The sequence below is a fragment of the Falco rusticolus genome, chromosome 5 (assembly GCF_015220075.1).
Source record: "Falco rusticolus isolate bFalRus1 chromosome 5, bFalRus1.pri, whole genome shotgun sequence".
NCBI classification, from domain to species: Eukaryota; Metazoa; Chordata; class Aves; order Falconiformes; family Falconidae; genus Falco; species Falco rusticolus.
In genome coordinates this window covers 69,426,826-69,453,248 of record NC_051191.1, presented here as the reverse complement: position 1 = coordinate 69,453,248, position 26,423 = coordinate 69,426,826, and the positions used below count along the sequence as shown (strand labels likewise).

At 43.3% G+C, this 26,423-nt stretch overlaps 1 protein-coding gene and 1 long non-coding RNA gene across 20 annotated transcripts in view; one reads left to right on the top strand and one right to left on the bottom strand.

Annotated features, from left to right (window-relative positions):
* The first annotated feature begins 3,263 nt into the window (after positions 1-3,263).
* MICAL3 (microtubule associated monooxygenase, calponin and LIM domain containing 3) overlaps positions 3,264-26,423 on the top strand; it is a 161,589-nt gene continuing 138,429 nt past the window's right edge. For 7 of the 19 annotated variants that reach the window (XM_037390537.1, XM_037390531.1, XM_037390535.1 and 4 more), the window contains exons 1-2: positions 14,665-14,828; positions 16,622-16,718. The gene's annotated coding sequence lies outside the window, so the exon portion shown is untranslated. Of the gene's footprint in view, positions 3,435-14,652; positions 14,829-16,605; positions 16,719-26,423 lie in introns of those variants that run through there. The other 12 variants (XM_037390538.1, XM_037390530.1, XM_037390536.1 and 9 more) reach the window with 7 other exon arrangements.
* On the bottom strand, positions 14,880-22,464 carry LOC119149360. Its single transcript, XR_005104674.1, has 3 exons — positions 22,118-22,464; positions 21,136-21,306; positions 14,880-15,973 (listed from the first exon to the last, which is right to left on the bottom strand). It is a non-coding gene; the product is annotated as an uncharacterized LOC119149360 (long non-coding RNA).

Sequence of the window (26,423 nt, the reverse complement as noted above, 5' to 3'; positions counted from 1 at the left end):
ACAAAGTAGGCCATTTTGGTTTTGCTTTAGTTCTACTTGTTTAAACCCTTCCTCTTACAGCGCATTGTGAAAACTTCACCGGGAACCTAACAGCATAATGATGCAAATAACCCTATCATATGGCTAAGCCTCTCTGGTGCTGGATTACAAAATATCAAGCCAAGATGTACAAGTCTTGCTGTGGATGCCACAGACAGCCTCATGCTAGAGTGCAGATGGCTCTTCAGTTCCCTAGTGGGAATTGTTCAGATGCTTATTAGGATTTTACAAAGATTACTGTTAAACTTGCAGCTCTCCTCCTGACTGTTCAGAGTGCTCAGCCAGTAATCAGTGAGTGGACACACTGCACACGTTGGCCCCTTTAAGAGCATTTTAAAATGTCTCCTGTATCAACATATGTAAACCCTCTTCTCTGCCTGCTTTCAGTTTTCAATAATCTAACACTTCCTCAACCTGCATCTTTGTAGAGGAGGACACCTTGACATATTGGTTATTAACAGGTAATAGAAGCTGCTGCCTGCCCTTCAAAGAGCTACTATGTCAGTGACCTTCATTGACTTCAGAGGTGGAAATGCCCATTGACTCGAGCTCTTGCTGCCCTTTGGGACTTGTATGTGCATGACTTTGTGCATCTGCTCAGGTAAGGACAGGCGTCTTTGCCAGATTTTCCAACACATAAGCTCTATCAGCAGGCTGCGGCTCTCAAGGGATTGCAACCAGTAGCTCTAATTTCTATGCTTATGGAAACTCCATCAGTAAACAGGGTGGGTTGAGCCAAATTTAGCTCAGCTAAAGGCTTTCCTCCATCTGTTCTCAGACAGGGATATAGATAGTGATTTGGGAATTGTGCACTTCTGGCTGATATTTGTCACACCACGCTGTAGTAAAAATGTCCTCAGCTGTGTCATGAACTCATTTTATCTACCTCTTATGAACTGTATCTATTTTGGTTTTTATCACATTGTTATTGCAGTACCTGACTGCTTTTCACGCCAAAATCTCTAATAGACTGTGGAGGTCAAAACTTCTCTTAAGGTAGGGCTGGAAGACTGTGGCTTTAGGACATTGGGACTGTGTGGTTCTGGATGTGAAAGAGGTTTGAATTATCTCTGCTGGAAAGGAAAGGCCTATTTGAAGGGAAGCTTGTGTACTTTCATATTACCATTGCTATTAACATATTATCCTGGGTTTGTACTTGATTCTTAACCCCTGGGTCATTCACAGTGCTTCTGTATTTGTTTGCATTCCTGCTCTATTCAGGTACACATCAACTGGCTCCCTCAGCTGAAGAATTCAAGGGCATACTCAGCTGAGCGTAGCAAAGACAGCATGTATGTGTGCACTGCTTATACATACTGAAGTGTATAGATAGCAATGAAACAAATATACATAAATGAATACAAACCTGTGTATATATATGCAGACACGGGTGTATCTATGTGCTGAACTGACTGCTTTCCCTGACTGCACTTCAGATGCAGAGCGCTCAGCCAGTAACCAGCGGCTTCCAAGAGCATTTAAATAAGCATGCAGATATGCATACATATATAACCCTACACACAGAGAACATTTTATGTTTCTCAGTACTTTCTTGAAGAACAGTTTTGTCATTTCCCTGTCCATCCAATACCTGTACTATTACCTCAGCGTAACCTGAGGAATTAGTCAATATTTGGGTCTTCCAAGTTGATTCAATTAGCAGGAGACAAGGATAATGGGAGCAGACATTCATCTGATGTAATTTTGTTCTTGCAGAGCTAACAGGCAATGAGCTATTTTCCCCAAACACAGCAGGATCCAAACTGGGGGAGTTGCTATGACCACAGCTCCAAGCTTCTCCCCAGCCAACCCCGAACCAAAAATATATTTAGCCCTTTCTCATGATGATTTTTGCAAGCGTCTCTCCAGACATTTTTAGATCTGATTTGCCACCTTTCTCCTGCCGGTTTCTTACGTGCCATCTCTCCCGCGCTCGGTTTCATCAGCGTTTCACATTTACATGCAAAACGTGCGTGGAAACCTTCCAGGCGCACACCGCGGCCGGTGCCAGGGCCTGGCTGGCAGGCGGCGCCCATTGTCCCGGCCACCCAGGGGGCCTCCTCTAGGGGAGCGGTGGCTTTGCCCGAGGCGGGGGGCAGCTCTTCACGGGATCCCGGGCAGCAGCAGCTTTACTTCGAGCGAGAAACACCCGCCCACCGTCGAGGAGGTGGGTGACAGCGTGGGGGGCCCGGCCCGGCCTGGCGTGACAGCAGCGGGGACAGCGCAAAGCGGGGACAGCGCAGAGGGCCATGGCCGCGGCGGGCGGGGGCGCGCGCCCCGGTCACAGAGCGCGCCCCCGGCGTGCGCCGCCTCACACGCGAGCGCCGCCCCCGCCCGGGGCGCTTTAAACGGTTGGCTCTTCGCCCCGCCCCCTTTTTTGATCTCCGCTCCGCCAGTCGCGTTTGGCGCGCGCCCTGGCCCCGCCCTGCCCCGGCGGCCAATCCCCGCTCGGCCTGTGCCATTCGAGCGGTGGGAGCGTACCATTGCCAGGGAGCGGGGGAGGAGCCGAGAGCGTGCGGGGCTGGGAGGGGGACAGGACCGCAGCCTTTCATTGTTCGCCGCCGCACCTGCTTCATTCCCGTTGCCGTCGCTCTCCCCCCCTTCTCCCCCTTTCTCAGGGCCCCGTGGGCCCTGCGGCTGGAGACCCCGCTCCCCGCCGCCCTCCCCTCGATCCCGTGTACCGCTTTAAGGGAACGGTGTGGGTGTGTCTGTGTGTGTGTGGGTGTGTGTGTGCGCGCGCGTGTGGCCTTGCCCGCACGCGCTCCTCCTCCCGCCCCGCCAACCGCTCCGCGCGCGGGGCGGGGCGGGCCGGGCCGAGGCAGCGGTAGCCGGGGCTGCCAAGGTGTGCGCGCGCCGCCGCCGCTTCACCCGCCCCCTCCCGCGGCGGGCAGGGTCGGGCCGCTCCGCGCCGCGCCGGCACCCGGACGGGGGGAGCGCGGCGCCCCCCAGGGCAGAGGCGCCGCCAGCCACCCAGCCCCGCCGCCGCCGCCGCCCCCGGAGCAGCATGAGGCGAAGGCAAGTGCGTAGCGGGGTTCCTCCGCCACCGCCCCCCGGGAGGGAGGAGGGCGGGCTCCCGCGGTGCGGCAGGTGGGGCGGCCGCGTTCCCTGCGGAGGAGCCGCTTCGCCCGTCGGCATCGCGCGGGGAGCGGCCTGGCGCGGCGGCGCGGGGGTCTCTGCGAGGCGCCAGGCCGGGGAGCGGGCCCGCGGGGAGCGGCGGCGGGGTGCAGCCGCCAGACCCGATCCCCGGCGGCCCGCGGCGGGGCGGCTGGTCCCCGCCGGATCGCTGACCCGATTACGCGGCTCGGCGCCGGGGAGGAACGAGGCGGTGGCGGCCGGGAGGCCGGCCCGAGGACCCCCTAGCGCTCCCTCGCCGGAGGGGGGTGGCTCAGCGAAAGGTACCGGGCACCTCATCCGCTGGTCCCGGCCCGGGCGGAGGAGGAGGAGCCGGCGGCGCTTGTGCGGGGTGGGCGCAGGCTGCCTGCGGGAGGGCGGCGGGGGCTCCCCGCGGGCGGCAGCGCTCGGTCCCGCCGGCTCGGTCCCGCCGGGGCGCCCGGGGCGTGCTGCTTCTCCCTGCCGCCGGCTGTGCCGCTGACCGCCGCTCTGCGGGTCGCGTTACGCCGGTAAACTTTACAGCGCTGGCTGCCACAGTGTCATGAAGCACACCTAACGCTTCCATAGCCAGGCGGCTGATGACAGCCCCACAAAGAGAAAGCATGTACTGGCTTCGTCCTGTGTGTGCTTTTGCTTGTGTCGCAGACCTAAGCCTTTAGGCTTTTTATTGTGATTCTAGATGTGCTCAGTACAAGGGATGTCCAGCTATCTAATACTTTTGTGTCCGTTGTGGTTTTTTTGTTATGTTACGGACGTGATTGCTGCAGGCTGTTGTCCTAAGATGTGTTAAGGGTGTTAGACTTAACAGAGGTAACTGCTTCCAAGCATAGGGCTCCTTCTCTTACTCTAATGAAAACTTGCTTATGCGTTCATTATAACAACTCCATTCCATATTCTGAAGAAGTCATCTCTTACCTCATGCAGTCATCCATTTAAGGTTAGTGCTGTGGAGCAATTGACAGTAACTTTTGTTGAGATGGAGGAATATGTTACAAGTCTGGCACTACAAAAGTTGCCGCTTCCTTTGTTGATTCTGTTGTACTACTTTGAAAGGTTAATGAAATGAAGAACCTGTGGAAAGTCTCTTGGAGTGTTAGACTTAAGACTTCAATTGGGGTTCTTGCTTATTCTGCACTTTAAATGAACTTGGTCTGTACTAGCATAGGGGGCTTAGGGGAAGCTGAGAAAAGAAATGGGCCCTTGCTGGGCAACATGGAGATACAGAAACTACCTCTTAGGGCTAATTCTGGTTACAAACTTTGAAATCTACAAGTTACCCGAGCTTGAAAAAACCCAGTAAACAAGATTTTCTGCCTATAACCAAAAACTGACTTGAAATAGACTTCTGTTCCCAACAGTTACGCTGATTACCTCTTCCTGCATTTCTTTTGGAGAATGTGTTTATTCTACTTATTTTTCACTGTCAACATTTTCAGCGCTTGTGTTTGAGTTGGTCGTAATGCAGGCATGATTTTGGTAAAAGTAAGTCATTGCATGGGAATTAACTTCTTTAATCATGTGAATATTTCTACTGGTCAAAGAGTCTGTGAAAGCTTACTTGCACAAAACTAGATTTGGAGTTAGATTGAAGTTGGCAGTGTCCCTTTAAACCAGCCAGAATTCCACTACATGTTCATCTGTAGCAGAAAAAGTCACACTACAGTTAAGAAAACAGTTAGATTTGTACTTAGCTTGCAGCTTGCTAAAGTACTCATGTCCAAGAACATGGATGGATATAACTAGCTATGCTAGACTTTGTATTCAATCAGATCTTAAAGGCCAGGTTGGATGCGGCTTTGAGCAACCTGGTCTAGTGGAAGGTGTCCCTGCTGATGGCAGAGGAGTTGAAACTGGATGATCTTTAAGGTCCCTTCCAAACCAAATCATTCTGTGATTCTGTGAATTATAGTTGGGAGGTACACCTTATAACTAATTGGTGAAGCTGGAAATTCTTTAGTTCTTAAATTAAAGCCCTCTTAGATGTTACTGGGCAACCATGAAGTTTTTTCTTTTAACAGTTATTCTTAAGTATTTGTGCAGAAAAAATAACTAATAGCTATGTAGGTTATGAATGACATGTATCTCAATTCCAATTTCCAATACATTTGAATTCAAACCTTGTTCCTGACTATCCTGTGTGTTAAGAAAGGATCTGTAAATACTACGTGACTCTGTAATTCCTGGCGTAAACCTAAACAAAACTGATTGAGGTCAGGATGACATTTTATTCTAAGCTTTTGTGCCTCTCTGGGTTTCAAATATCCTGCAAACGTGCCTCATATGAAAAATCTTACTTATTTTGCAGGTGCCAGTCTCTTTTGATAAAGCCTACAGCAGTGTTACTTTTCTATGAAAAAGCTTGAATTATTGTTGTACACATGGTAAAGCAGAGCTGATGACATGTTGCTTTTGGAGAAAGCTGAGGCAGGATTGGTCCTTAGTGGTATGTGTTCCTCTCATCGTGTGGGATTTCAAAATGACTTCTCTGTCACTTATGTAATCCATGAATGGATTAGGATTTTTTTCTCCTTTGCAAACACAAAGGCTGTCTTGCCAATGTAATCTTATGAATAGTATTCAGGGTGGCTCTAGGTAAAAAGAAAGAGAAAACTGTCTATGCTGCTGCTGCTGTCTTTGTTAGAGACAGAAAACTTCCACTCTGTTTTGACTATGTCACAGGGAATTGCCTGAGAGCAACAGCAGAACCTGGACATGGACTTTCTTTGGTGTTACAGGTGTTGTTCTGTTACTGTGGAGAAGCCTGAGGAAGCTGTGGTAAGAGGTTGGTCAAAACTTGTTTCTGCCATGCAGCTTCCAGCTCTGATGTTTTAGGAATCTGTTCTCTGCCAGCTGATCTACATCTTAATAGCCTGGGGTGGAAGAATCCTTTCACTTAGGGCTGAAGCTGGGGCTACACTGTTGATCCAGGGTATGATCTATGGTATGTAAGGTTCTCACACAGATTCAGTTATACAGGTAAAGCACACGTGTACTATTTGGGCTTGCCTTAACACTGTGGTCTGTTGTTAATAGATGGGTGTGAAATGCAGCTTTGGCAACGTACTGTACAACTGTTCTAATATGGCTGAGATATTCCTAGTGCGGGTGTGATCCGAGAGATTTTTCTTGGGCGAGTGCTTTTACTGTAGCAGATCCTAATGATGATCTCACCTTTCATTTAGAAAGGGGAGGAGGGGGAAATTCCTGCCCGTAAATCCAGGAAGTGGGTTTTTACATGAGCTCCATCGGGGAGCCTTGCTTGCATTTTCTTAGGTCTCCCAGCAGCCCCAGAGCCTACAGCTGATCTTAGCCTTGCAAACTAGCAGGATGTAACTGAGATGTCACCTACAGAAATGCTGTTCATAATTTGATAGGTGGTAATAAAGCAGCAATAATACTGATTTGGTGTTCATGCTGCTTTTTGGAAATGGTAAGATACAAGAGGCAGGCACTATTTTATTTACTAGGAGGGGAGCCCAAAACAGTAGAGACAGAGCAAGAGGTAAGCTAGCATAGGAACATCAAATCACCACCCTTTCCTTCCTTTTTTCTCTTCCTCCCTCCCCTAGCTGAATGCCATCTTCTGTGTGATTGCACAAGGGAGAGGGAGAAAGGGAAAAGTGCATCTAGGAGAACCCAAGAATGTACGCTCCGAGGAAAGAGATCTGCATGTAGATGGTGCTTGTGCATGGTATGAAGACATTTGGATTCCAACCCTGTGTTTGGGACGCTCAGTCGCTGAATTATTTGTCTGTTCCTGCAGTTTCCTAATGTTGAGGTAGTTGGAATACGTAGTTGATAGGGCTCTAAGAGCATTTAGTTTCTTTGTGTAAACAGTAAACTGACATGGATCATAGCTCTTCTCATTCTCCTGCCTGTATTGTATCTTGATTTGAAGAGGCACTGTGATGCTCTTATGTATGGAATAGCTTGTGATAGAAATTCAGTGTCCAGATATGGGAAACAATTTAAGGAAAGGAAGGTTGCTCACCTGTGTGGGCATCCTCTCTTCTGACACTCCCTCCCCCCCTTTTTCTTTTAATGTTCAGTCAAGCAGAATTATTTGGCTTAAGTAGCAAGAGGAAATTGAAGGATGTTCTTCTTTCTTTTCTGAGGTATTGAAATTTACTCCATTCAAAAGTATTCAGTGAGACAAGAAAAGAAAATGCAAGTTCTTGCTCTTTGTAGACAGCAGTAAATTAACAATAGAATTATTTCGGATTCAGGAAAGAGGAACCTATTTTGTCCCACACTTTTGAAGGGGAGTTCATAACTTTTCTGCTAAAGGTGTGTGGTCAGTACCAGGTTAAATGTCTTGCTGAAGACAGTAACCTGATTGCTCCAGTAGGGATCAACTGTTCTGAAACTATTGTTTTTGCAATAGACAACATGAGAAACTGCATTTCTCTTTTGAGAAGGGGCAAGGAAGAAAGGTATGGAGATTGTGAGGAAAACGTTTTTGCTAGATTCCTGTCTCTCTCAGCCTGTCATCTCTGACTTCTCCCCAGATCTTTATCTGGGTTGAATGTTAACCTTTTTCATTCTTTCTCCACAACATCTTTGAGATACGATCTTTTGTGTCTAGCCACATGGTTAAAACTCGTCTAGGCTGCCCTTGCTTTGTCTGGATTTCTTTTTGATACTCAGCTGTTCAAAACAATGGCCGTTTTTACTGAAAGTGGAGGTTTTTGTTTGGGGTTTTTTTTTGTTTGCCTTTGCCTTTTAGCAAATCATTCCTGTATGGAGTTCTACAACTACAGACATAAGCTGGTTTTTTTAGCCCTTTTCAACTGTCATCTAGAGGGGCATACTGTGGAGAATGTAACGTGTAGTCCCACCTGTTAATGCTGCTAACTTTTAGGCATTTGCTAAACCCTTGTGGCCTTTCTTTACCTTGTTCTCATCATGAAGAGAGGAGTGGCAGATGGATGCTTTTCATCCATCATGAAGAAGAGTTCCATAAACATCGATGAAGCCGCCTCGTCTGCCTTCAGAGAAGTTCTTAATGCCTTCCCTTGCCATGAACTGACTGAACCAGAACTGCCCAGCAGTGGACTCAGTAGGTCATTGCTTATTTTTCTGATTGTTTTTGCCTTTTGGATGTGCTCCCTTCTTTTGTTGGATCCACTTGTCCATCAGTCATCCCTTGAGTTGGAGCCTCTCTGTGCAAGATATGTGTTTTCTTCTGTTCCTGTGTAGCATATTGTGTACTGGAGTTCTGGTTTAGACTGCTGAATCTCAAACGTTATTGTAGGATACAAAACAAAGGTAAAATCTTGCAGCTTTCTGTTTTCTGTGCTGACTGTTTCCAACATCAGTCCAGAAGTATTTGTCTTATGTTATGGGTCTTTTGCTGTGTTTGCCTGCATTAGGATTCCAATTGTACAGCTTAATTAAAATCTGGGAAATAATGCACTTATTGCATCAACTTCCTCTTTGGCCAGCAGGAAAATTGTTCTGATTTACTGCTTTCTGCCCTGCTGTTTGGAAATAATTCCTCTGAATCTGCAGTGCTTTGAAGTGAGGCAAGGCTTGCTGGGAGCTGATGTGGCTGAGGGAAGAGGACACTTCAATGCATTGAAGACTTCTAATAAATCTACCTTTCAAGTGTTTTGCTTAGTTATATCTTTTATTGGCTGCAAGATGCTTTGGAATGAGCTTTGGGTGGTGTGTCTGATGAAGTCTTAGGGTGTAATCTTCTGCTAAGTAACTTTTGAACTAAAGTGACAATGCATAGCATAAGTTTTATAGTGACCGCCCTTTAAATTATGAAGATCTCTTTACTCTGAGGCTGTGGGGAGACTTTTCACTGAAAGTTAAAGTATAGGCGGAACAGCTGCATTTTTGTGGGATCATATCTCGTTATCTCTGCCATGCAAGTAAAAGTGCTTGTGGCCATGTGAGTCCTATCTAACGCTTCTGTCTCTTTATGGCCTTGGTGGAACTGCCTTGGTTTAACAGGATGGTTGGGAGGCCCTTCTTGCCTTTGTCTTGGTCTTTCTCAATATGCCATGTATACTTAACACAGCTGTTAAAAAGGGCTTCTCTTGGGTCCTGTGTAAAGGACAGTATAAACTCTGCTCCATTTATGTGAGACACTGCAGCTTGTACCAATTTGCACCATTTAACACTTGCTTACGGTTTTTTTTCAGGGTTTATTAAAGAGATTAATCTAAAGGCAACAAGAAACCAAATTTGGCTCTAACCAAGTTAAAGAATGCAAACCTAATTGATATCCATCCAGTGATACCCATGTCATAGACGACTCTGGATCTTGTGTTGAGAAATGTCCAACACGTGCAAAATCATGGTTATGACTAAAGAAATGGAAGGGGAAGATGGTAGACTTTCTCATTGCCTCTGTTTTGTGGTGAACTGCACACAAGTGAGGAATGAAGGCAGGTGTTTGCCCAGGAGTCATGCTTTAAACAGTCAAATCCAAGAATATTTTGCTAATCTTTTTTTGTAGGAGTAAATTATTTCTTTAATAACAGTCTGTGTACATTGTGTATGGTACTCCATCTGCTATAAACAGAGTTCTGCTCAGTTTGATAAAGAAAAGCTAGATTAAACTATGTCAGGAAGTGTAAACAGTTTTGGGGAATGTGGCATGCTTTTGATGATTCATGTAGCCATGCTAAATCACTTAAGTGAGATTCCCATTCAGAATTCTCTAGAGCTGTGCTTCTTTCTGCATTGATTGTAAAGGAAGACTAGTTTGGAGCTAGCCTTTGTATGTAGTTTTCTTGGCGACCCTGGGAAGGTCAGTGCCTTGCACCTGGTATTTCAAGTTTCTTCTAGATCTCCTAAGTGTAATTTGTCTTGCTGCTTATAAACAGAAGCTAAACATACTGTGGACTTTCCAGGGAGAGTAGGACTGCGTACACATTCAGGAAATACAGGAAAAGGTTGGGTGTCAGTGATACCTGGTCTGCTTCCAGTACTTCAGAGACAGAGGAGTTGTATGTGTGAAAATGGAGGAGCTATCCAGAAGGTGACAGCATCGGTAGCAGATCTCCACAAAATTCTCCACAGTGATGGTATTCAGTGTTCCCACAGAGAGAGACAAGACAGATGGGCCACAGCTGAGCCCATCACTGTACCTGGTACTTTCTTGTTGCTTTTGCATTATATGTGATGCCTGTTGCGTTACATATGTCTGGAGACCCACCCAGGACTCTGCTGTGCCAAGTATTTTAAAACATAGTAAAGAAGTCTCTGCTCTAAGATTTTATTTATTTATTTTTCTTAAATAGGGCAGATGAGTGGAAGAAAGCAGGTATGCTTTTTCTGTTGATGTTTAGTATGGCACATACTGAGAAGTTTTGAGTTCAGCGTATTGAATAGAGTATCATTTGACAGTGAATTTATTTCAGGATGTGAACCAACCTTCAAATCATTCAGTGAGACTCTTCTAAAGTTGCAAAATATAAACTCTGTGGGCTTATGAGGAGGTATATATCTGTGAGAGGTAAATATTCATGTAATCTGAGAACCTTTGTCTTAGAATAACCAGTCTGTGTTCACGGCAAATATCCCTTGCACATCCTCCCTTATCGCGCTCCTCTCAACATGGTCAGGTTTTGTGACATTGATCAGACTTGCTTCTGATCTGTCCCTCAGACACCTCTCTGCACTCATACCGCACTTGTTCCCATTTCCTTGGTCTCATATCCTACCCAGACAGTAAGTGATGAGACTTAATAAAACCAGAGGACAGATAGGTATTCCAGGCGGCCAGCTTGTACGCTGAGCCAATTCCACAGTTTGCTGATACAATCCTTCATACAGCTGTGGTCATGACTATTCACAGTGTGGTTCATGAGGAGAGAGAGGAGTCTCCTGATCCATGTTTCCTCTGGGACAGGAGGGAGATCTTTGTTGATGACTATGCTGTGTGTACAACACATAGCCCCTCTCTCATCTTCTCCAGGTCTGCTTGTTTGGTTTTTGACTGTACTTTTCCCTTCCATCTCTTTTTGTACCTTTCCTACCTAGTGCCTCCCCAAGATGCAGAACCTTCTTCTGACTGTGGTCAGTCTGAACTTCAGTAGCATTAGGGAGGGAATCTGACATCCCAGCAATGGTGGACTGTGTTTCTGGTACCTTATCCTTGCATCTCAGGGCATGGTGCCACTGGAAAAACTGGCTTTTGGAAAACTAGCATTTTGGGTGCCTTCAGAGAGCAGTGTGTGCTATTCAGGTTTGTTATTCAGTGTTTCTTCTGGTTTCCTCTTACTATGTGTTTTCCTTCCTTTAATCCACTGCCCTCTTTCTGTTTCATGTTCCCCACAGGCATTTTCTTTTGTTCTCTCCTGGCTGTCTACTGTCTTACCCTCCTTTGGTGCATGGAGGAGAAACTACTGAATTTTGTTAGCAGTAGTCATAAGCCTGTTCTTGACAGGGGGAGCCAGTAGGAACATAAAGTTTGTCCTCGCAGGCTGCATTAGCGGTGCAGTTTGCAGTATTATTTTCTAGCAGCAGTATCAGCTAATGTTAATTTAGAAATGGTGTAGTCTCAAGTGTGATCTAAAACAGCTAAATTGCTTGGAGAGTGTCACTTGAGATGTTTGCTTCCTCTGTAGGAGAATTCTTCTGCTAATGTGCCCTTTTGTGGACGATTGTCTAGATGTCTCATCAGTCTGGAGAGGCTTCTTTTTAGTGCTGTGTGCTCTCTGGAGAGTTTATTTTTAAATAGTTACTGAAGCAACAGTCTTCTAAAATGCTGCAGTATTAGGATAGAAGGAATTAAAATAGTAAGCCTCTGAAAGGGTAGATTGAAAAAAATACATTTGTCTTATATTCTCTAAGGCTAGCTGAAAGTGCTGTTGGAACTGTGTTCTACAAGATGACTTGTTTACTTCACAGTTTCTTCCTCAAAACTCTTATACTCTAGTTTAAATTGTGGACATTCCCAAACTGAAATGTTGGCAAAACCAAATGTTCTATTTCAGGAACTGCTGTGCACTAACCTGCATTCTCTTAAGATGGGCTGTATCTTCAGATAGTCACCTTGGAACTGTAACTACCATGGAGCAGTAAGATGCTATTACAGAAGCAAAATTACTTTTTTGAGGAGAAACATTTTCTAAGTCTTCCTTCTTTGTGCCAAAAACCTGGGGACTTTACTGTTTACCCTCTGCCAGAACATTTCAGAGTGAATGTTTTTCAAGAGGTCAGATTTCCTTATTGCATTGTACTTGTGCACCATTGCAGTGGTTCTACTTTATATCATCTTTTCCTTAATCTAAAGTCTTCAGGTGAGTTGTGTCAGTACGACAATTACATTTAACAAAGCTATTGTATTCATTTGAAATCATGTCACTGATAAACCAGATGATTAATCAAATGTTACAGAATATCACCTCCAAATATAAGAGGTTGTCTTTTTCTAAGTCCTCACTCCTTCGCTGCACTGTTCCTGTACTCTTTAGCTATCACAAAAGATCCTTTGTTGTTCATTTGACTGGTAAACTACGCTTATTTTATGCTTCATCAAACTCCCAGTGAGCTCAAGGTTTATAATATCAAAAGTCTAGATCTCCAAGGGTGAGAGAAGCTAACGTGTTTCATAAAGCTATAGGGATCAGCCAGCATACAGAAAAACATCCCAGGCAGTCAAGGGTTTTTCGATGGTGGAGGACAGTGGTGGTGAATTCTGTTCTGCATTCATGCAAACCATGATGATAACTTACAGGCATGATGCTTTCTCACAGTTGGCGTCTGCTGGTGAATTCAGCTATTGGGCGTAGTAATTTCATTCTGGACTTTTAAGAAAGCAAGGAATTTCAGAAACGTGAAGTACCACAAAGCTGGAAGAGGGTACTGAGAAGAAAGGACCAGATGGCTGAGTAGTTTCAAGATGCATAGGTCAGACTTGACCCAGTGGGCCAGTTATTGCTGCATACTGGCTGGTCTCGGTTGTTCCTTTTTCCTGTTGGTGTCGCAACAGGTGGATCTTGAAGGGAAGACTCTGAAATGGACTAGCAATAAAGTGCTGTGAGATTAACACAGTAAACCGAGTGTTTATTTCTTCTGTTGGATTTGAAGATGAATTGCTTTACAATGTTGTGCTAATTATGGCAATTCAGGAAGTGATTCACAAGAGTGGGTAGCTGAGCATGTGGTCCTTCTAACAGGTGTCTTAGCTTAACCTAGGTTGACTTATTTGCTAGAATTGTGCTTCATTTGCTACAAGGGCAATTGGAAATGCTCAGTTTTAATTCCTATGACTTGACTGAATGCAGTCCTCTGACACCTCGCAGAAGAATGTGAACAGCCTTCAGCCTGTCTACAAAGTCAAGACACTTTGGCTTGTTTTTAGAAAAGTTTCTTTACAGTGGTATGCGCTAGAATGTGTTTTCGGGGCTGTAAGTTCAATGCTATGCTGTGTAACAAAATCATGACATTTAGTGTGAAGTTACGCTGCATATTGCACAATTTTACTCAGGTTTGCTACTTGCTTCATTGTGTAGGCTCCAGTGTGGAGGCAGTATCCTCAATAAGTATCAGGGAATCTGAGAGCAAGTAGATTCTGTGATCTTATTCTCAAATGCAGTAATGACTTAAAATATATATTACATTTTTTTTCAGTTATAAAAACCTATATTCTCTGGTTTCCCCAAGCAGAAATGCAGAAGATATTAGTGTTCCCATTTGGTGGGATAGCTCCTGCTGTGCAAAATACGTGTTGCTGTGACATATTGGAGTTTATGCCACAGTTATGCACAGCAAATGCATGTAGTGTCTATGGAGTTTCAGTTAGAACAGCAAAATCTTTAGGTGGCAAGAACAAGGTCATGGTGTGAGATTTAGTTGCGTACAGCAGTTCTTGTTGTGGGAAGGAATGTTTGGCAGGCATTAACTTTTTATATCCTGGTAATATTCAGGTACTGCAGAAAAATTATCTGTGAAGGTCTTAAAAATGGTGGAGGTATGAATCCTAGCCACCACCCCCTTGAACTCTGGGTTCAAAGAGTCTTTTTGTTAGAGGTGGAGGCAGGGAGAAACATGATGGGCTGACCAGGCTTTTGGTTTGTGAGAGCTTACTGTAGAGCACTGAAACTGAGCAGCAGCCCATTGCTGGAGTGTGTCCTCACCTGCAGGATCTAGTAGTGGTATCTTAAAATGGTTAAGGGAGGGTAGTGGTGGAAATGAGCTGTGACATTCTCTCCCAGACAAAGCCCTGACTGTAAGGAGTTAAAACTTGGAGAGGAATGAACTGAGGTCAGCAGCACAAATGGTCTGTTCAGTAAATAATTTTCTTTGTATACTGACTCCATTCTTTCACTCATTATTTGCTCCACTTATTCTTTTCCCTTCCCACACAGACACACGCGCGCACACGCAATTTTTCTGGATTTATTATTCTCTTTTGCCCTAGTTATCACCTTCCAATGGCCACTTGTCACAGTGACCCACCCTCTGGCTAAGGGAGCTGTAGATGATAGGTTTACTGTGAAAGAACCACCCTCAATCTGGGATGGACACCTGTGTTCAGCTTAGAAGATGCAAGGCTCTTTTCCAGCTGCTCCTGTGAGTCTGCTTGCTCCGAGCACTGCAGTGGCTGTACAGAATGCAGCACACAGGAGGGAGAACGCTGTTCAGCCATAGACAGAAGAATTAAGAGCTGTTGCCCACCTTTTTTTCCCCCTTGGTGGCAGGCTGCGAGCTCCTGGGTGAGTGAACATCTGGTACATGGCATGTGTTGTTCCAAGATTGGTGGGGAAATGCATTAAATAGCTGCGCCGTTACTGAGAATTCGGGTAAATGTAGGACGAAGCATTGGTTAATGCTAGGGTCTGCAAAACGTAGCAGGCTTTGATGCTAGTGCTTGGACATGATGCTATGAAACGAGAAAAAGCTTTTAAGGGTCCTGTATCTGAGGATCCACAGAAATCAGCTAGAAAAAGTAGGATTTTGGGGGTTAAGTGACCTTGAATGTTTGCTCCAGTGAAACAATCCATGTGTGACTGGTATTTAGGAAAATATTTTCTGGGAGGCCCTTTTGTTAGGGGAGAGCAGTTCAAATGTCCTGCGTTGGTTTAGAGATCCATTTTGATTTTAGAGTGAAAGTGTAATAGCTGCTGCTTGTCACCTTTGTGTGTGATATTTTAAATGCTGCTCTCCCCAGGCTCCTGAAAGATGTGCTGAATCTCTTTTTGTGGGCATTAAATTGACTTTAAAAAGCCCCACAGACAGGATGAAACAGATGCTTAGCAGGCATATTGTAGCATGGCAACTATTGAGAAGACAGCCCATGTATAATCATAAATACATACTTTTGGGTTGGGGGGGGCTTTCATTCTGCACCACTTAGCAATTTACAGTCCAATAATTCTTGCCTGCTGTTGGAGTGCAGCCTCTGTGTTCCTTCCCTTTCCCTTAGGGCACTGTTGTCTGCTTCATTCTTCTGAGATTTTTATGCTTTCCATTGTGTGTTCTTAAATAAAAAGGCAACTCTAGAGACAAACAAACAAAATTCCTTTCTTGCTTGACTTGTGCTTTTCCCTTCTAAAAATTATTTTCCTTTTCCCTGGTACGGCAGCGTTATTAAAACCAGGACTTTTCTCAGCTAAGCTGTGTTACTGCAGAACCAGTAGGGTAAAGTGAATATAGTGCTTGCTATGACAGTTGCGTTTTTTCTCCTTGGTTTAAATATTGATAGTAGAGAAGTTAGAGATCCAAAGACACTAAATCAAGACAACTGTTCGTTGTTCTCTAAACAGACTTTAGAAACAGCTTTCCTATAGCTACATTGTTCAGTGAAGTGCATTCCTTTCCAGTAAATGGACAGGCTTTAAGGCCCTCAGGTTCTTCAGATCTGAAACAACAGAAGCAATCATTAAAGCTAAATACAAAAGGAAAACTATTACAAAGGGGGGATTTTTAGGAGTGTCCTGGGCAGTGCCCCTATCTTCAGCTGCTGGTGTTTTTTTATCCCTGGGGTGCTTTGTCCTCTTCTCCTGGTCTTGTCACACAGCACAGCTGTCTGGGTGTGCATAAAGAGTTTGATGGGAAAACTGATCTAGATTTAAAAATAGCCTTGTTGGAATAAAAGATAGCGAACCTGGCTGGGTTTACTGTGGGGTCCCATAACTGTTGTAACGGCATTACTAGTCAGGTGGGGATGGTTTGGTTGTGAAGTGAAGATGAGGTTGCTGTCAGTGTGGCTTAGGGTATGGGTAGAAGTGTAGTGAGTGACAAAGAGAAATTGTTGCTTGTTGATCTTCTATTTGGGAGGACATACTTGATACCTCTGGAGAAAAAGGAGGAATGTTTTCAAGAGAAGTGTTAAAAGGCTATAGCTTCTATGAAAGAGAAAATAGATGCAAGTTAATAAAGGAGAGAAAATACAGCTAGGGATGAGGTGCCACAAATTCACTGTTTCTGTTGAACCATTATTCTTTTTTTTTTTGGTGTAGGGTTTTGGTTCCTAGGTCTGTGTTCTGATTATGTTCTGTGTCTCCAGGGCTGCAGCTGAGAGACAAAAGGAACAGCAGGACTTCTCAGGGAATGTAGTTTTGTTAGCTGCGGTCTGCTTTCTCTCCTAGCTCGGCAAACTTCAGGTATGCTTGTGCACTTGTGAACATGGTCACTTCTGCATATATCAGCTGGTTTTATCATGAAAATTACCTCTGGCTGTACATGACCTCATAATATTTCTACTAGCAAAATATATGCTACTTGCTTATTCTTAATTACCACTGAATATGTTAAAAAATTGAGGCTTCTAACAATTGAAGAAATGACTGCATTTTCCTGTTAATTGGCAATTAGGAGCAGCTTGGTAAAGTGTTGGAAAACTAAAAAGTTGTGTTGGATTTTTTTGGGGTTTTTTTTTGGTAAAGTTAGTTGTGAGGTGGATACTTAAAGTACCCACTTGTGTTACACCGAGGTGTTTGTAGCCATGTAATTCCTCTGTATGATCCCTTCAGAGGGCTTTGCACTGAATCAGAAGGGCACGTTTTACTGTAGTGTGGCCTTAGGATGGTGCTTTCACATAAACATAAGTAGGGTCAGACTGTATGTCAGGATTTGCTTGTGAGGTGGTTGGGTAGAATTGACTTAAATCCTCACTGTACTCAGAGAATGACGGGAGGTGACTTGTCTTACCATTTAAAGATAAGCAGCCGCTTTCAGGAATGGTGTTTCTTAGCTCTCTGCAGAAGAGACTGGAAATAAGACGCCCTGTGTGATCTGTGAAGTATGATCGTAAACCAGGCATAGTCAGTGTAGTCCTAAAATAAACACTAGTGAGAAATTTGAGGTCCTAACATTGATGGGTGGGAATGTTACTCAGCTATACAAAGCCTAAAAGAGAAATTGAAAGGAAGTAAAACCAGAAAGGAAGGATCCAGCTGTCTTTCCTGTTTCACAGAACTTGTGTACAAACTGGGGTGGAATATGCAGGAGAATGATACTGACAGTTGCTTTTCTGTCTTTCTCCTGTACTTTGCTCTCTAGTTTAGATAGGCATTTGCAGCATTGCAGGATTTCTGGCTGTAGTCTGTTCTTATCTAGGAAAGTAGCATTACCTTTTAAACCAGTGAAAATGCCATTGATCTGACATTACACTGACATTCTTTCATCTCAAAGTGTTCTGACCATTTTACAAGAGGGGTAAAAGTGTGTGTCCCCTCAGTTTTTGAAGGGAAATAAATGAAATGCCACGTTATTGTGGTTGACCTTCATAAGCTTAGACACGGCTAGGATAAGAATCTAGGTCCTTCCTTGTTCCTGAGATCGGTACAGTAAGAGGGAACTTTTCACTATCTTGCAGATATGATATACGTGTTTGTGGGCATGAGTAGCAACTAATGAATATTTATGTATACACTAATGAAGCTCTACATCTGTTTTTACATATGCATATGAGTATGGATTTGCAAGATACCGGTGTGGGTGTGAATAGATGCAGGCCTGGGAAAACTGTAATAGCTTGTAACTCTGCCACTTGGCACATACGGCATGTACAAATGCATACTTGCAGAAAAGTATTAAAAAGCAAAATAAAAATTTCTACCTTCTCTTCCCTTCCTAGAAGTCATGAACCCTAGGTGTTTTTTAAGTATAACCACTACTTGCTGAAAATCTTAACAAAACCCTTCTACTTTCTGTTTTTGACTTTTTGAATGGGAACCCCTGTTGGTGACACTACATCCCCAAGGCGGCAAGCCTAGTAATGTTGCAGGTGGGAAAGTGAATGGTGTTAGAGTGAAACTGATAACCCTTTTTCATATACTCTGCCATTTAAAATTTGGGTGGGTGGGGGGTGAAGTTGGCAATTTCATTGGGCTGCATGTTGGGAGTTATGTCTAGAGATGTATGCATTGAACCTATTCTGTGACAAAGGTGCCCCTTCCCCTGTGCTTGCTTTTTTAGAGTTGGGTGATTCAAAGTTACATTACAAAATCCGATCTGCTAAAAGTTGGGGGTTAGTTACAAGAATACTTCTGAAAATAACAGGTTTTTCTATCTGCCTACCTGCAGTGTTACTGAAGCCTCTCCTTGACACTGGTGGTGTTTCTGAAATTTCTGTCATACCTGATGGTCCCCATGAACCACTTCTATTTCTTTAACAAGATTATGCTGTAGCAAAAGCCTCAGTATTTGATTCTGAAATATTTCTGTTGGTGCAACTATCATTCTGATTTAAATGTTGAAAAAGTGCTGATTTACAGGGGGGAACACAGACTATGGTTTTTACTATAGAGTTTTGATAATTTGAAAAATGGGAGTACAGTATTCTGCTCTCTTATTGTCTCCTTCTTGGTAGTCTCATTTTTTAAAGGTCTTTGGCCTTTTAAGAGGAGTGACTTGGAGGCAGCCTGTTTTAACATTCACAGTTATCTTCTTAAAACTGTTGTTTCAGTGTCTATTATGTAATTTTTGTCTGAAAGTTTCTATTGTTTATACTTCAGATTCTACCTCTGAAGCCTTCTATTCCTCAGGCCAGCCAGGAGTTATTAATTAGTTAGCCCCTTTTGTAATTTTGTAACATTCACTGCTCCTTTTCAGGAAACCAAGAAAGGAACTTTCCTGGTTTTGTCACTGTTTAGTGGCTTTTTCGATGTAGTGCATCCAGATCTTGAGTGCTGAGTATGGACTAAATTGGGATTCTTCCCCGCAAACCTCCCAGCTACTGCCTTTTAAAAAAGATGTTAACCGTTTGACTAACCAGTGCTTGAACTCCATATAACTTTGCCATCTCCTCAGTTGAAACAGGGAACCGTACTAAAATATGCAGTATAACAATGTTTGGTATTAATACTAGTTCTGGCAGCAGGTTTCTTAAGGTGTCTTATTACAACAGTTGAAAAAAAACTGGAGGCAGGGAAGATCAATGCATGAGCTGTTTCATACAGTGGAAACTAGCGAATTAATAGGCAGTCCAATAACAGGATTTTCAGATTTTAACTGACTTGGAGTTGGTATTTGAGGATCGATATGCACATGCTCACCCTTTTTGCAAGGCAGTGAATATTCTGCTGTTCATATTGCAATATGTAGCGTTCAGCTTCTGGTATGAGATAGCGTGTGCTGCATCTAGTTACGATGTTTCCCCATGGGTGGATTTCCTGCCTTGAAATCACTATGCCCTTGGGTATACTTTTTTATTATCGGCCAGTATGACTGCAGATGCTTTCTTCCCTGTGTTTGTGCCTTTTTTCTTTTTCTCTACAACCCCCCCACCCCCCAACTGACTGACTTGCTTGCAGAGTAATTTATGGAAATTATTTCCACGAGTTGTTAGATAGTGTCTCAGAGACCTTTCTCTGCATGCTTCAAATTAACGGGCAGAAAAGAGGGAAGTTAGCTTGCCGGGGCTAATAATGTATGGAAACTTGCAGAACTCCTCCTGCTTCACATATTAATAGCGATGAAATATCAGTGAAACAAGGAAAAAATTAAATTGGTACTCTTGCCTTCTTCAGAAGGGAAGCAGGCAGAAAGGCTTTATGTGGCTTCTGTCTTCTTATACCAACTTATTCACTATAGTAAACCTGACTTGTATTTTTGTCATGCTTTTGAAAGACTCCAGATTTTTACGACTATTTTTAACACTTCTGATTGAGAGGGGGAGGTTCTTCTATACATGTAAAGCGCTCACTTCTGGCTTTGTAGAAGGATAATTAGTGAATGGTGCCTAGACTACTATTGGCACTGGTGATGAAGCATGAAAAGAAATCGAAACAATCCCTAGACTGATCGCTGTGTTTTCTTAATTTACTTAGGAGCTTAAAGGACAAATATGAGAGTATGCAGTTTGCCAGCTGAAGGAAGCGTGTATGGTAGCTTTTTTTGGCTCAGTTCTGACTTCTTAAAACATTTAAATGAGCAAATGACTTACTCCTTTTCCTGATCTGGCTAGTTCTTTCAAAGTCTCATCTGAGATACATTTCACAGATTCTGAGTAGGTTTTTTTTGTTTTTTTGAATGACTGACTTGCTGGATATGAATGTGCAACTTGGACTGCTTTGTTGGTAAATAGCAGTTGTTAAAAAAAAAATAAAATAGAATTACATGCCCTGGCTGCTATAAACTGTGTTGTAACTTGTCTCCTAAAGACAGAAATCCCCTCCTTCCTTGGCAGTTAGAAGAGAGGCCACAAAGATCTGGAATTGTGTGTCTTGAGTGGAGGACTAGGAGGTTATTTGTTCCGGGATTGAGCTATATCTTCAGCCTCCATATGCACTGTAGATGTCTGGTTAAAGACAAGGGAAAGGCACCTTTCCCCAATTTTCTTTTGTTCTGTTGTAGTTATAGCAAGAATCTGCTGCCTTCCTAGTTGGTGGGGTCATGTTCTTTTGCTGTCATAGTCCCTAGGGCTTTCTGATACAGGGATGTTACAGAAGTATCTTAAGCCCAGGCAGTGCTGCAGCTGGAATCTGTGGGCAAAAGGCATCTTCCCTACTCCTTGAGGATCATTTTTGTTGTACTACACTGATAGTTGTATCTTTCTAAGTGGCTTTCCTCACAAACCTGGATTCAGATGATTCATTGAAGCTATTCTGGGATGCCAGGCAGATGTCAGCTTTGTGCTGCTTCTCTGTTTCTGGTTATCCACACTGAGCAGTGCATTCTGTTCATTCCACAGAAAAAGAAGATTTATGATCAGAAATCCAAGACTGTGACCCCAGTGAAGTGTCAGACCTGAAAATACAGAGAATGCCTTGGTTAGTTAACGGGAAGGAAAAGCCCCACTGTAATCATTTAAGTGCTAGGCAGCTTCCTTTCTATGGAATAATTGTCAGAGAGAAAGTGAATCATTTACTTTGAGTTTTTCCTGTGAGTGCCAGTGCTGTGATGTGGGGAAGCAGAAGTTCGGACCTGGTCTGTGAAGGGAGAGGGCTGCTCTTGGTTTCTAGTGAAACAGCTTTGGCATAGCAGGTTTTATCACAGTTGAAAATTTCCTCTACCTTTCTGTGGAAGAGAGGCTACTTGGAAGATGCTTAGTGTTCATAGTGTGTTCATATTTTGTATGTTTTGACTGGAAAAGACAAGATACTTCCATTTCCTACTATTGTTGTGTAGAGCCTAGAGCAGCACTATCCAGTGCTTGCGGTTTGCATTAGTAAGACTTGTTTTTGATGTGTTTGTGTATGTGCAACAGCAGTTACAGTTTGAACTTTAACTACTTTACTGTCTTACAGGTTCATGCTCACTACTTGTGTTATGGTTAAGCAATGGAGATTCATTTTGGCACGCTAAAGAAATGCATTCATCTTGAATGTCTTGTTTCCTTGAAAACGCTCTTACAGGTTTCAACTAAAATGTATGCTTCGCTAACAAAAGCAAATGAAATTTCAGTTTTTTCTCAGCTTCATAGTGTGTCAGGTTCAGCTTTTCTTTTCTTTTGCATAGCTAGTTTTCTCTTGTGCTGAAAAGACATTTAATAAACACTACTAGAACAAGAGAACACACTGGATTTGAAGAAATTGAATAGGTATTATGGCACACATACCAGTTCTGAGAGCTTCTCTGAAGCTGCTGCTTACACACTGTTGTCTGGTTTGTAGAAACATTTTCTTCTGCTTATGAAGTTCAGACTACGCAGCTGGAGAGAGCTCTTCATCTCACAAACCTGCAGTTATTGAAGTGGTGTTTGGTATTCTTATGGAATAGAGGCACCAAATAGCCACATTTGATTTGGTGAGGTACTGTGCCCCTTGGCTGAAGACAGTCCTGTTGGCATTAGCCCAGTTCTGACACAGATGTCCCGTTGTAGTCTCTTTTGAAAAAACCTGGGTTTAAGTGTTACTTTCAGCAATAATGTATGATATAAATGCACTCTAAATAAAACTTGTTTACAAGCCTTACTTACAAATAGGAGAAGTAAGTCTCAAGCATGCATTAAAAGTGTTGTTTTGAATGTGACAGGGACAGAGTACGTGAATCCTAAAGAAAACTTCTGTGTGCCTGATTCTCTGCAGCTATCCCCTTAATTGGGAAGGGTGCAACTGCTTTTTGTTGTTTGCAGTGAGATGTAGAAATGCAGCATCTTTCTGACGGTGGGAATAACAAACTTTTCCCCATTCTGTTCACAAGGAATGCACTGATGTTTGTGGTGTTACCTTATGTGCTAGGGCTATCTGCTTTACTGGGTCACAGCCCATAAACCGAAACAGCTGCTTTGCATCTTGCTCTCTTAGCCCTTTTCCTCTCATGCTGGAAGGCTCTGTGTTTTGAGAAGCGCAAAGCACTCTGTGCGAGGAAGATAACTATAGAGTTGATGTTTTCAGGAGAGGGCTTGGCTCTATTGGCAGCTGCTGTCAGCTTGCCCTGGACTTTGTTACAGGACTGATAGTGCTCTTGAAAAGCCAGATCTTTGTGTCCCGGTGTTCAAGTACTACAGACTCACTGGGGAGAGCTCTGTGTGCACAGAATGTGTTTGTGCATGTGTATTCTTCCCTTGAGTAGGGCAATATTTAGCTGTTAAGTGAATTTATACTGCTAGTGAGAAGGTCTGGATTGGCATCTGTAGGAAAAAGGAAGGAAAGCTGATGTCATGGGCTGAGGCAGATAGGCAGGATGCAGAACGGGGGAACTTGGCTGAAGGGTGTTCTTTAGTTTGGGATCTGTGGCAAGTGTCCTTGGTTATGACTTTGCCAGAGACCTTCTTCACAATAAAATAACAATGTGGCTATGTGTACGGGTGGAAGCCATTCTCCCCTAGATCAGGTATATTGGTGTCATCTTAAATAGCGTGGTTGTGATGTTCTGCACTCCTAGGTATGTGTCCAGTCTCTCTGAGGAACCATTGCTAGAGTTGGGCACAGGCCCAGCAGAAACAGCTGGGTTTTTTTGTGGCAAAGCATGCTTCTGGTAAGGACTTCCTAGAGGGCCTAAGGAAAGGAGGAATCAAATCGTGGTAAGGTTTTGTGGGATTTAGATATGCACATATTTAAAACTCTTCTGAAAATAACCAGCTTTATAGGCCTATCTCAAAAGATATGGTTAGAGATAAAAACCTTTGTTATTGTAACTACTTAAGAATTAAGTGATATAAAATGCTATCAGTTTTTAAAATTTTGATACCTTTGTGTCAGCTCTAGCCGTCTGTCACATCATTCAGTAGCTGTGCCAATGTGATTATGGTAATTTGATACATAAAGTTGGTTGGTTTTGTTTTGGTCATGACTGATTATTTTCAAGGAATAAGTTGGTAAATCCAAGGATAAGCCAGAAGTTAATTCAACCATGTGAGAAGCTTGAATCCTTGAAAACATGGGACTCTGGGCAGATTAGCTTATTATAAAGTAACTTTAAATTGAGAAACTCTTAATTTCTAAGCAAAAAATATTTGGACTCTGAAATAAGTACTTGAGTCTCGGGAGTGTTTTCATAGCTCTGTCTTTAGAACAGGACTCTGAATTAAGAAAGGATTTGTATTAGGTGAGTTTGATGCCCTCTCAGAGTTTATGTATGTCATAATTTAATCAACCTGAATTTTATTTAGTCGTTGAAGGTCATAACGGGAAAGGCCACCTACACAGGTACACTCTTGTCTTCCCTGATGCCTTGGATATCTTGCTGTGAACTGTTAAGGAGCAACTTTTCTGTCAATGCAGAGTAGACACTGAATAGGTCTTCTGCAGAAGATCAGGAACTAGTTTTCCTGCCTTGTAACTGTGCTCTTGTGTCCTCCACCACTCTGTGTAGCAAGACTGCTTTGTTAGAGGCACTTAGTGAAATATATTGCTGATAACAATTAGTGGGAAGGCAAAAATCGATCTAGGTGAGGAGGACTCTGAACTTCCTGGTGGGGTTTTGATAATGTAAAAATATGAGGAGCTTTCTGCGATGTTGGATGATCTGTTTTGCAGTAACTGTCTCTGATGGAAGTATATTCAGACATGCAGCCTGTTCCATCTCTCCACACTGTTTCCTCTGACAGTTGTTGGGATGGTATCCTGCAAATTGCTGCCAGTGAACTGACAGTCACATCCTCTCCGCAGTTCGGGAGACAGGGAAGGCTTACTGAGGAATGAAAGAGGAAGGAAGGAGAACAGTTCCATTGTAGTTTTTTTGACCTGAGATAGTTCTAGCAGTCTTTCACATCAGACTTAAAGGTTGTGAATCACTTCCTGGTCACAGGGGTTCCAGGGTTACTTTCAGGTTTAAGGTAGAGAGAACTTTTAAGCTCTTGATTTTAACTCCTGCCTCTCGTGGCCTATGTGCTGCTGTTCTGTATCCCTTCATTTTTCCAGTACTGGTGCTAGTAGTCTCCATTTGAATCTTAAGATAATATTCTCTCCAAGATCAGAGTTGTAGACTTTGCTTTGCCTCAGCAACCCTGTTGTGGCTTTGTGCAAAACAAAATATTTTTTAACAAGCCTTTCTTTTAGATGGAATAAATTGTTAACTCTTCAAAGTAAAGATGATGTGGGATAAACACAGAGATGACTCTACAGTGAAGTTCCTTTTTGAAGGACAGTTCTGTTTGCACAGGACTTTGGACTAAAAGACTAAAAACTTATGGTTTTACACTTAGACTAATATTTGACTTCTGTTCACTTACACAATAAATGTAGAGATGGTTCTCTGAGGTTGGTCTCTGTTGATAAGACTTCACAAATAGATTTAGCAGATGATGCATAGCATAGGCGCTTGGGTCTTAGATACTAACCATTAACTGAAAGTATTTTCTTATGTAAGAAGAGCCTGTTAATCCACAGTTATACAAATATCTTGATGGAGGTTTATAGGATGGAAGTTGAAGTCTCCCCTTGGAAATGGTCTTCTGGCTGCTAATTCTCTATGTTCTTGATATAAAACTGCCTAAGCAACTCAATACATAATGAAGCAAGCTTGCAAATCCCTTATCTACTCATTGCCAAGGCAACTTCTGGTCACATCCCCCCTCTGGTTGACTCTTTAGCTCATAGTTTTTTGAAGATTGCAATTAGTGGCCCTGAAGGGAGGTTATCTGTCATGACTTCGGTGCTTAAGTACAGGAAGAATTTGAGTTATTGCCTCCCCTATGTCTCCTTGTCTTAAAGCAGGTAGAAATATGGAAAAGACTATACTATTTTACACCCTTCCACTTGGGCTGTTAGGATAAGCTAGGGCTTCATCTTTCTATTAAGGTGTTATCAGTGTTATTTCTACTACTTTATCAGGTGAAGTACCCTCTTAAAAGCACCCATAGTCACATGTTTATTTAGTACTCGCTGTAAAGTCTTCCGTCTGGGTTCAGGAAGGCTGCTATAAGGACTCTTTTGAAGTTCAGGGCAGGGTGTGAATGTTGTATGGGGGAACAGCAAGTTCGCTGGATATTCACCGAGGGCTTGTGGTGCTTCCTGCTTGAGAAATATTTAGGGAGTTGCAGTGGTTCATGAAGAACTGGGGAGGGCAGCTGTGGTGTCCAAAGAAGCTTATTTATAGCATTGCCAAAAAAAGATAGGCTAGGCACACGGCAGCTGCATACCAACAGATCTCCTCTTCTATAAAAACTTGTCTAAGTCTGCTGATCACTGGCTTTTTTTCCTTCCCAATTGGAGTTGGGCTCAGACAGATCTATGGAGTGGCTGTAGATCTAGCTTTTCCTTTCCCGTCTAGTTCAATGGGGTATACATTTGGCATTTAATGCCATTAGGCAAGCAAAGTTCTTGTTCAGATCCTTGACTTTGGTTTAAATGAATAAATAAATGTAACACACAATTCCCACAGAATAAGGGAGATACATTTATTGTGTGTTAATGTGGGGACTGGAGGCTTCATTTTCTTGGAAATCCCTTGATTTCTTTGGCTAAGCAGTGGGCAAAGAC